The following is an 11,152-nucleotide window of genomic DNA, read 5'->3' on the forward strand; positions in this document are numbered from 1 at the left end:
TACGTTTCTCTTCTCTTCTTGCTGATTTTAAATTGGTCAGATTATAGTAGCAAGCAACGTACTGCCTAGGGAGCAGCTTTCCAAACTTTTTCACCTTCAACAAGCACAAAGCATATTTGCTGTAAGGCCTTTTCAAAAAGTCTCAAGCACCTGACTCTAGGGCATTGAATGCACCTTCTCAAATACATACTAATTAGAGCTGACAGGAACAGAAAACCAGATTTTTTTTTCCATTTTGAGAATACCAAAACACAACATGGGGAGAATTCAGTACTATTTTCAAAATTTCCTGAGTCAAAAAATTACTGAAACCAGCCCTTTCCTACAGGGAGTTCCCATTTCAGCAAACTGGCATTTTCCAACCAAAGAAGTTTAACTGAAAAAATCCCACCCAGTTTTAACACTTGCATGAAAAGCCACATCTTCAGCTGGCATTAATCAGAAAAGTTCCAGACTTGCCACTACAGAGCTAGAGCCCCCACTGCAAAGAAAATAAAAGTTCACTCCACATCTGCCCAGTTTTGCCCACTAGCCTCAACTCTGCAGCTCCTGAGGTGCTTCACTGAAGGCTCTAGCTACTACCATTCTCTACCCTATCCAGGCTGGTGGTGGCACCAGGTCACCTGAATTTCTTTCCACTTCTTCCAAGACTACCTGAGGGTGGAGGAGCATGATGCAGACTGTTTCATTGCTCCCAGGAGTGGTGAGATGGAGGAGCAAAGCCACTCAGGTTTCTTTTTGCTTTCCTTTCACCTCCTGTAGGAATAATGTTCTTTTCCTGAGGGATGGGGAGAGCTTTGGGTAGTGCACACCTGTAATTTAGAGCAGAATACAAATCACCTGTGTGTATATTTTACAAATGGGCATGAGGCACAACCAGGCAGAAATACAAGCACAAGTCTTTCAGCTTAAGTCTGTCCCTGCCTGGCTTTTATATGCAACATGGCTGTGGAAGCCTGACGTTGAATGTCCTGACCCTAGAAATCAATGGAAAGGCTGTCATCAGGGCCTCATTTTCAAAGAACTTTATGTGAGAAAGAAGCCTAACTCAGGAAGGGCATCGGAGCACATACTTTAAGCACATGCATCCTTAATAGGATTTAAGAACAAAACCAGTGCTTTCTTGAATCAGGCCCTCCATGTCCTTAAGGTTAAAGCCAGGTAGATCTTTTGCATTGAATTCTAATTATATTTAAGAGACAAAGACTACAAAGCATACCAGTGTGCTGTTGAAGCATATCTGTTTATATTTCAGCTACAGTATATTGGCTCTCTCCTTTCTTTCTTGGGTGGAAAGAGAAACTCAAAAGGTCAGGGTAGGGTAATTTCTTTTTAATGCAGTGCTGTGTGCAAAATCCACACACAGCCAGCCAAAGACAGACAGATATTAATGATATTATCTTGCGTGTATATAAAAATACAAAATTTGCAGTGTTACTAATCTACTTTGATGGCCTTCTCAACACAGGAATATTCTAAGCTTCTGGATCTGTAAAATAGGGCACAAAAGCTGGAATTCTAAAGGTAACTTCCAAATCTGGTGTCTTTTTATTTGTCTTACGTAGTTCTATATTCCCCATTAACATGGTATCTTGACTCTGCATAATTTTAAAGTATTTACTGTGTGAGGTAGAGAAATATTTATCTCCACTTTACAGATGGGGAGCAGAAACTAAGGGGTAAATCCTAATTCACTTTTATTCACCTACTGGAATTTAAGCAGCCACATAACTGGAATTTTTAGCATTTATGCACGGTTTGGATTCTATTTCCACTTATGGTCAAATAGGATCACTCTATGCATATACTAAAAAGGAAGGAGGAGGTCAGACCTCTCACCTTTTGGGCCAACTGCTAAGCAATTAGGGTGCTTCTCCAGGAACTGGAAAAGTAGCGGTCATCACAAGTCTGGAGAGCACTTTGGGCAATGATTATCTGTTGGTTTGGTGGTCAGAGCACTTAACTTGGAAGCAGGAAAGACTAGGGACAGTCTCCCAATCCATGGGTACATGCCCACACCACTAAGCTACTAGGCTGACCCTTTTCTTTTCCAAACATCCAATAGTTTTTCTGTACCTAATTTTTCAGGACTTGCACAGACACAATGTATGTTGGAATTATGTGGCTTTGTGTCACCTAGACAAGTACAGGTGAAATAGGTTTTAGCCCAATATGACTACTCCAGTACGGCGACTCACAAGCATTAAAAAATCTATAATATGACCCCCAAAGATCATGAGATTGTCTACAAACTATACATTCTAGGTTCTTATTACTTGCCTTCTGTTTGTTGACTTAGAGGTACACTTAAGTCTCATTGTCAAGTAGGCCTGTATGAAGTGGCAAGTATTCAATTCAGATTTGGCCGATTTGCAGGGATAGTGATTCAATTCAGTGATTCGAGTCACTGTCCCAATTCAATTCAGTGCTGATTCGGCGATAGACTACAATGGGGAATCACTAAAATACCTATAACTTTGTCATTTTTTTGCAGAGATGGTAGCCCCTTCTGAGGACATGAAGCCTGCCAAATTTCAGGGAGATAGCTGCAGGGGGTTCTATGAAAGTGCACCTGAAACTGCTGAAAGCAAAACTCATATCACTTGTGTGTGTTAAGGGGCGTAGTTTGTAGCTGTGTTGGTCTAAGGAAAGAGGCAGACAAGGTTCTTTGGGTCAATCTGATATCTTTTATTCGACCAACTGAATAGTTGGAGAAATATATCTTAGCAAGCTTTCAGGTTTAAAAACCCTTTGTCAGGCTGAGGAAGCATTTGCAGTTGGTGTATGTACTCTTCCTGGGTAGAATGAATAGTAAAGAAGCCAGAGGCTGGTATGCATGCAAAAAAGCCAGTCAGTGAAAATGTAAATAGAGGCATCAGGGGGTGAGAGACAGACTGGTGGGGTGTAAAAGTGGAGAGGTACCTGGGAAGTCAGATGTCAGGCAGGTTATAGTGCATCATAAATCCAATGTCTATATTGAGTCCATGAATTTTTGTATCTAGGAGGTTGATGAGGTGAAGTTCATGGGCTCATCTGTGAAACGTGTTTTGTAAATTCAAACAAGCACTGAATTCAAACAAACTAACCTCATCACCAGAAGCAAACTTCCTATAACCCAAAGCACACTGAATGGATCCAGACCATGCCATGACAAGAAATGCAAAACTTGCCACCATATCTCCAGTACCCCCATAATTACTACACCCCACAACAAAATCATCACCATTCCTGCATCTTACAGGTGCACCTCCAAAAATGTTATATATCTCATCCAGTGCACCAAATGCCCTGATGAAAAATATGTCAGAGCGACCAAACAACATCTGTGCACCAGAATGAATGCACACCGGAAATCTGTTAAAGACAAGAACATCCCATTACCAGTGGGGGTATATTTCTCACTAGAAAACCACTTTCTCCCCGATCCTTCAGTCCTGATCCTCAAAGGGAACTTCTCCATTTGATTCTCAATCTCCTTCACTATGGGGATCACCTGGCTAAGGAGGGCATCACCAGTGCTGAGGCTCTCGGTGGCCTCAAGGAACAGCTTGAGGACCACCAAGATCTGGGAGATAGTATCCTACTCCATTTTGTTAAGGGGTCCACTGATCCCAATCTCCCCGAGCAAGGCCATCTCATGGATGGCCTTCTGTTACTCAACCAGCCTTTCGAGCACCAGGTATGTGGAGTTCCACTGAGTCCACATGGGATGGTAGACAAGGCTAAGTAGGAAAGGCTTGAATAAAACTTGCTAGCAAGAGACTAGCTGGTGCTACCAAGACAGAACCTTTCAGATGCTGCTGCTGCTGCAAGACAGACACAGTTCACAAAAGGCACAGAAACAGATCACTTCACATGCAGCCTTATATGTTGTTTCTACATCCCTCCTCCAGAGCACTGTGATTGGAAGGGAACTCAGGGAAAGATCACAGTCTCTGGTCAGCTACAGATCAGATGTCAATATAAGAGCAGTCTTTCCCTCACTTGTCCCTCTCCCTCTTCTCAGTTTCTGTTTCCTGCAAGCCTGCCTTCCAAATCTCCAAATCTTTTCCAAATCGATTTGGATGCTTCTGATTCGATTCAGACCTTTTAATGGGTCTCCTGATTTGATTCAGGTTTGGAGATTCGGCCGCTGAATTGGGCTGAATCTCCTCCAAATTGAATTGGCTACCAAAGCTTTGCACAGCCCTATTGTCAAACATTTCTCTGAAACCATGAGATTTATGGGGCGCTTTTCTATACATCTCACTGAGATGACAGTCAGAGCACGGGCAGGTATGGCAGCCCAGTATAGCAGTGACCCTGGCTAGAAGTAAAAGTTTGGAATGGTGCCATATTTTGTGGACATTTATAGGCATACTCTGGAGTTATCAAATGCTTATGATGCTATGCCACAGCTGGAAGCACTGGGGTCATGCAGCACAACAGAAAAAAAAACAATGGCCACTATAACCCACTCAATCCTGAAATGGAAGCAGCATTACAAAATGGAATGAAGTGTCCAGTGAATGAGACAGGCAAAATGCAGGGGTTCCCAAATGAAAATCACTTCCAAAACATGGCTCCAGATGCTGAATGTGATATTAACACTCAAGTGATAGCCAGGATCTGTGCAATCATCTGACATCTGAACTCAGCCAGCTGCTCACACCTCTTGTTTTGGGTGTCAGGTTTATTGTATACACCTGCACATTAGGAATGGAAAACTAAATGACTATCCTGTCCAAGCAGTAGCATTACCCACTTCACTGTCCTTCAGTTATCCCCTTCTCATCAGAGCAAATAGGCTTTCCAGGTGAGCCACTTGGAGTAAAGTTTCATCACTTCAAAGTTGTGAGTTACTGCGCTGCATGAGACACTGAAAGAGTCCTGAAGTTTGCCTGTGGCTAATTTCCTTTCACAATATGCTGCACATTTCACCATGGAAAGCTTTCTGAGTGGCCAGAAATGAAACAGCTCACCTCTAAGAACACAAGAGCCCAGCCCCTTTGCTATGAAGATCTCACTGAACCATAACAGAACTTCTTTAAATAAAGTGAATAGATCCTTTAATGTGCCACACAGCCAGGAAATCAGAGCCTGATCCAATGTATGCAGAAATTGCTAGCTCAGCAGTTCCTAAATTATTTGAACCAACAGAACACTGTGAACCCCTAACATTTCTTGCAAGCTACCATGCACCCATCCCACAAAATGTACAGTAATTTAAAAGAGGGGGCCAGGAGTGGGGCAGTCTGCCAACCAGTTACCATCAGCCAAGACACCAGCAGTGTCCACAGACCTTTTTGAGAAGCTGTACACTGAGAAGAGCTCTGTTGAGTAACCTTATATTCATAATCAGAAAAAAGGATAATTTGATGGCAACATACTCTAGGGTCATGAAATACTGACGCAGCAATGAAGTAGTCTTGTAGAAGAGTGATTTGTGAAGGGTGGATTTGAGTCCAGGTACACAGGGAATTGTTCTGACTACTGATTTGTTCAGAAGTACTTGTGTTAGATATAAACCAATTGGGCTTTTGGTCAGTGTCCAGAAATAGAATGGATTAGGGCTAAAAGCTTTGAATTTTTTTTTTTTTAAACAAGAAAAAAGTCTTAATTTTTCCTTTGCTCCCTTATAGGCTGGAATTTCTCACTGCTTATGTCAATATCCAGAAGTATTGGTGCTTTATGCTGGGTTATAGGTGTGGGCTGCAAATATGTAAAGAATTTGTTTATCCTGAATGTCATGTAGCTACTGAGCTGGACTTGTAGAGGAGATCTTCCCACCGAGCAGAATGAACAAAAGTCCTAGAGCTACACATTTTCTCATGTCAGCTGGGGAGACTGGAGCAGGGATTTTTTCCTTGTCTTGTGGCTAACAAATACATATTTACATATTTAAATGGCTGTTTGCACTTGCCCATGTGGTTTACTGTTTTGGGGGGGGTTTATACTGTGTGGTTTTCCATTGTTGTTAGAATATCTAAAAAAATAACACAGCTGTTACATAACCCCACATGTGCCAATGCTTCTGTACACTTCTACTACATGTGTTGTGACCTCAGTGGAGGTTAATTTATGTATGTACCACAGACAGCATTGCCAACCTGAAATGCTCAGAAATCATGAATCAGACTCTCTGGAAATCATGAGATTGGCTCAAAAGTTCTGCAGTTTTTCCCAAAAGAGTATAGTCTGGATTATTTTTCTTTGTCTTTTGGCTTCTGAGTCTTTAGGTTATTCTTGCTTCATGATTTCCCTCTCATCTCAGCAACCATGTAGGCTAGAAATGTGAAGGTTTTTTTAATGAAAGCTGAGATTCTCATGGAATTTCTTGCTTGCAGCAGCAAAGATTTAAAGACAAAAGTCCAAATTGTGTAACAATAAAATAGAGCAATGTGGCAACGGTGCTGATATTAAAAAATGGTGTACATAAAACATCAACAAGTCACCTCAGTGTCTTGCATAGGCAAATCAAGGCTGTTTGCTGTGAAGCTATTAATTAGAACGTGAAAAGTGAATCATAAAAGCTTTGATGAAGTGCTGCAACTGATCTCATTGGGCAAAATGAAGAAGGAAAGAGCATTGTGGTTGCTCAGACTCTTCAATTATCTTGCTCATGTTCATGAGTGCATTGTAATGCTTGGTTTGATGATGATTGCAATTTCTCTGTGCCTTGTATTTAGGCTGTGTGTCATTAGTGATTTCCCTTTTCAAAATGTAACATTAGAAGATACACACCCCCTGCTTCAACATTCAGACTCGTCATGCTTGCTCTCTTGGACATCACATCAATATAACCACTGGGTGAGTATTGAGTGACAGCTTAATCCAAACCCAATTTACAAAAATCAAATCTAGATACAACAATAATAATCTTCACATTCTTTGCAACAAATTGCCCTATGTCATGGTGCTACGGACCTAACCTCTGCTCTGTGCTTTCTGAAGAGGCTGAATCTTAACGGGGAGATAAAAAGGGCTATTAAATTATCTAATCTACCCCTTACTAAAGTAGAGTTTTCCCAGTGTAATATTGTCCAGAGCTTCATTCAGCCTAGTTTTAAGGGATAAGCCTTCCACTGGTTCACTTGGAAGATGTTATTCATCTATATCATATTCACCTATTATGCCAACTCTGAACCAAGGTCAGAAGTAGTTCTATTATATACAGTAAAATTATGTCTGCTGTTCAAAACAATGCACTTGACATAGCCAGATCCAGTGGCAACTGAATGTTCCAATGGGAGTCGGTTAATTTACCTATGTGATCTTTGCATTAGGTCCAGATAGAAAATACTACTGAGAATGGCCCCAAACCCATGTCTTAGGAACCAGAAACTTTGAAAATGCAACCTTCCCCTACTGGCCATCTTAAATTTTTATACCAGATCTGAGACAGCAATACAGTCTTGTCACCTATAGCCCATCATTTCTTCATCTATGTTCAACAGATAAACCTTTCACTAAGAAGCACAATAACATTTATCAAAAAGAAGGATTTCCCTTTTGCTGAGCGATAGCTAGCATTTTCTAAGCATATGGTATCCAAATGCCAATTTGGAAAGAGTATTCCATCTCCTGGGACAGGCCTGAGGAATCAGGCGCACACATGCACCTCATAAAAACAGATTTACAAGTCAAAATTAGGTATGATATGAAATGCAGGCCCTTTTCTATGAACACTAGGTGCTCCCCAGATGTGCTAGCAGTAATAAAAGGTCCACTTTCAAAACAACAAATTGTTGCTCATCAGTTCTGTGATGATAGAGTAGAGGCTCAGATGATCATGGCTCACTTATTGGCACTGGTTATATATGCGATCTTCACAACATATGAGGCTATTACAGTAAAAATTCTAGTTTACATACATTACTTCCATTGTCTATCATTTAAGTGAATTGTTAATATAATCTCCTGTCCCATGACATCAGTGGGATTCAGACCAGGCCCTGAATTTTTATTTTCAATTGCTTATAACCTTCCCACAAATTACATGTCTTTCATTTAGCCTTGTGTAGAGCTGGTAGATTTATTTGGTTGTTTGTGTTTCTAAAAAAAAAAAATGCCCTTTTCTGTTTGCAAACTATTTTCAAACCAATCCTGATTTCTACAAATGTCTTTTTTCATTCCCAATCATTGGCTTTATAATTTTATTAAGCAATTTTGAATTTATAGGTTACTTGTCAGCTCTTTACTTGAACTACTCATTATTCAGGGCCCATGATTGTTCTAGTCACTTGTCTGGACTCTGGCTAGGTAGCAAATTTTTAAACAGGAAAAAAACAAATGGCAAAAAGCCTTGGTGGTCTGTGAACACAGGTAAGAGCAGTTACTCCTCAGTCATTCGTGAAACCAAAAGCTTGTTTACCCACATCTGCACAAGTAGTAAATAACAGATAATAAAAGAACAAAATCAAACAGTGGGTTAGAATTCAAATAGCTGTTTGCAAATGTTGTTTTTTCAGTGTTTAACCTACTCTGCTCTCCAGCCAGAGGGGATATTTTTGGAACGTTTCATAAAATCCATTCAGCTGTTTCTGAGGGAGATGAATGTGGAAAAAAACTCACAGCTGTCAACTTGGTTTTTCAGTTGCTTTTTTGTGCTTGGATAATTCAAAAAAAGGCTTTGATTTAAAACTTCAGACTTGGCAAGGGCTTACAGTAGCCTTCAGGAATGAACGTGTTGCCTTGTGTATAAAAGATCGTTTTGAAATAGCCAAGCAATGGAAGTTTAAAAATAAGCTACTGAGCCTGACAATACCAAGGAACAGCACTCTTGTAGCTGGCAGGTGCCGAATCAGGTGCTAGAAAGATTGCACCTACCATCTGCATATTTCAACACAGGACTATTTTGAGCAATGGCAGAGAAGGAGGACCCTTTATAGGTATTCTTCTGGAAGTTTATATACCTACTCAATTGGTTGGTTGAGCATGGCTCATCAACAGTCTTTTCTTGAAAATGAACCTTTCTTTAACTTTCATCTTGCTACTTGCAGTGATTTTCAAATGTTAAAGCCAGCAGCGTAACGAAGTCACAGGACAATGCAGCAGATGAATAGGTGCATCGAAGGGTGAATAAATTATGAAAGGCTCAGTATGTTGCATGAGGGAACAGAAGGATGCTTGAAGACTGATGGCTGCTTTGCCATGATCCAGTGCATTTTTATCTGATTTTCTCCAGATAAAGTTAGTTTTGTTCTGGTTAGTAAAATGGGCCAGACAATACGTTAAATATTCAGCTTCAAATCTGCTGCTTGGAGAATTTTTAGGTTCCTGTAAGTGACCTCTTGTTCAAAGATAAGTTTAAGTAATATTCATAGATTCATAGATGCTAGGGTCGGAAGGGACCTCAACAGATAATCAAGTCCAGCCCCCTGCCTAGGCAGGAAAGTGTGCTGGGGTCAGATGACCACAGCCAGATGCCTGTCCAGTAGGCCTGTGCAAAACAGCACTGTTTCATTTCGACTTCCTTTTTGATGGGACAGTATTTTGTTTTGAGTTTTGTTTAGTTCTGAAACCACTGTTCCATTTTGTTTCGTCGAAACTTTTCACTGTTTTGCTGTTTCACCCATAGGTTATAATGGGGAACCACAAAACTGCCTATAACTTTGTCAGTCCTTGCCTGATTTGGATGGAACTTGCAGGGATGGTAGCTCCTTCTGAGGCCATGAAGCCTGCCACGTTTCAAGGACATAGATGTAGAGATTTCTGGGAAACTGCACCTCAAATTCTTGAAAGAAAAACTTGTTTTATGTGTGTGTGTTAAGGCACAGCAAGGTGAAAACTAGGGATCATAGCCCCTGCTGAGGCCATGAAGCCTGCAAGCTTTCAAAGAGAGAGAGGTGCAGGGGTTTCCTTGGATCTATGTGTCATGCATCTGCTGATTCATGATAAAGTGCAGTTAGCTTTGCTGATGATTTCATCACACTGATGACTCATGTTCATCTTGGAGTCCACTATGACTCCGAGATCCCTTTCCACTTTTGTGCTGCTGAGAGGGTCAATTCCCCGCCAGTAGGTGTGCTGGATATTTTTGCATCCTAGGGCCAGCACTCTGTACTTGTCCTTGTTGTATTGCATCCTATTGCTCACTGCCCACTTTTCTAACCTGTCCAGGTCTGCCTGCAATCATTCTCTACCCTCTGGAGTGTGCACTTCACCCCACAATTTAGTATCATCCACAAACTATTCATAGATTCATAGATTCATAGATTAAGGGTCGGAAGGCACCTAGTAGATCTTCTAGCCCGACCCCCCACCAGGGCGGGAGAACAACAAAAAACCCCAAAAAGAGAAACGGGACTCAAATGAGTCAGACTCCATGCTCTAAATGATGGGTTGTAGCCTCCTGGAATCCTTTTCCTAAGTCACACAATTTAATTCACAAATTTACAATAAAAAAAAGAAACTAAACTGCTTCAGTAAAAAAGATGGCTTTCAGTAACCCTCATTCAGTAGCTAAGAATTAGCAAGGAAAACACTGTTTCCCATTTTTAATTGATGCTTATGCCAAAACGCCTCAGGTATGTACAATCCCAAACAAATGTCTCAGGGGAATTTAAGCCTCAGGAAACATATTCTCTTGGGCAAAGTGTGGTTTCCTGGAGTCAGTAGTTCTATAGCAGAACACTGGATGTTAACTTTCTTAATAAGAAAACATTTTTCATATGAAAAATGACTTGTTAAACCACTTTTATGTCACTTTTTCAGTAACACATTAAAGTAAACAAACCCAAGATGTAAAATAAAATAAAAAGCCTGCTACACCTGCAGAGTTTTACCAGCTCACATTACAAAGTACTCTCTGAAGTGGTCGGTGAACTATTTCCATTACAAACAGCAAGTGTTCTTGAAAGTAATTCAAAGAGCCAAATTAGGCAGATTACATCAGGGTATATTTCCCTGCAGCATAAGGACTTTTGAAACACCTGCCTGACATATTTCAAACATTTGCAGAGGGAAACAGAGCCCTGACTGGTTTCAGGAATTGTTGAAATCTTAACAAAAATAGATATTTCTGGTCTATCAAATCAAATAAGTTTAGTATCCAAATTCGTCATCTTAAAAAAAATTCACATTACAGACAGTGAAGCAATTGTGAGAAAATCCAGTAATACCGTAGGTGGAAGAAAAAGTAACTGGATCATTTAATGTTAACCATCCGTTC

The sequence above is a fragment of the Gavialis gangeticus genome, unplaced genomic scaffold (genome assembly GCF_001723915.1).
Source record: "Gavialis gangeticus isolate Ggan-Ray unplaced genomic scaffold, GavGan_comp1, whole genome shotgun sequence".
Lineage (NCBI taxonomy): Eukaryota > Metazoa > Chordata > Crocodylia > Gavialidae > Gavialis > Gavialis gangeticus.